The 830-nt window shown below is 30.7% G+C and overlaps 1 protein-coding gene across 1 annotated transcript in view; it reads right to left on the bottom strand.

Annotated features, from left to right (window-relative positions):
- LOC119589154 (phosphatidylinositol 4-phosphate 5-kinase type-1 beta-like) overlaps positions 1-830 on the bottom strand; it is a gene marked incomplete in the record, with an annotated part of 149,444 nt that overhangs the window by 74,535 nt on the left and 74,079 nt on the right.

Raw genomic sequence — 830 nt, 5'->3', positions numbered from 1 at the left:
TCATATTTTTCACCTCTGAGCACTATTCCAAACCCCCCTAAAAACTCCTAAAAATTAATAAAATAAAGTTGTACTCATCCTCCATTAACAAAACTTGTCTAATAACAATTCTATTCAGGTGGCAACTAAAGACTCAATATTGCTCTTCCACTATAAAATCCAGAGAACTTTATGTGGTAAATACACCCATCAAAATCTATTGCACAAAAGAAACAGAAAATGAATAAATAAAACAACAAAAGTATGATCAAATTCTTACGTTGGTCCACCTCTTCCACTAAATATTTTGCCATAATGATAAACAGTAAATGAAGGATGAATAAAATATATGGAAACAAGAGAATTAATAATAATAATCATGTTAGCCACCTGAACATTTTCAATGACAATTGCTCACTAACTCAATTAATTACAATATCAATGTCTAAAGTGAAAAAAGTGATCACAAAAAGTGTTTCTGAACCTGAGGTGAAAGATTGACAGAATACCATTTCAAGTACCTATTGTTATTTACAATTATCTGTGTATAAATGTAAGTGAAAAATTGTTTGAACGTGTGTGCCACTAATATGAAAAATAACAATTAAAAATTAAAATGAATCTGAACGAACGGGTTCAAAAACAGTTTTAAGTAAGGGCAGTGTATGCTGAGAGTGTACTTTGAGGAACAAGTATAATGGTATGAAATTTGGTGTAGTTGTGGAGTACTATCCTAAAGTGTAAGTAATACAAGGAAGAATGTTGGTGAGGATATAGGAACTATGTGAGGTGTAAACCTGTCTGCTTACATAAAAAATTGTCATAAGAAAAATAAGGTTCAAGCTAAACTG

The sequence above is a fragment of the Penaeus monodon genome, chromosome 25, assembly GCF_015228065.2.
Source record: "Penaeus monodon isolate SGIC_2016 chromosome 25, NSTDA_Pmon_1, whole genome shotgun sequence".
NCBI lineage: Eukaryota > Metazoa > Arthropoda > Malacostraca > Decapoda > Penaeidae > Penaeus > Penaeus monodon.
This window is presented reverse-complemented; position numbering and strand designations above follow the sequence as displayed.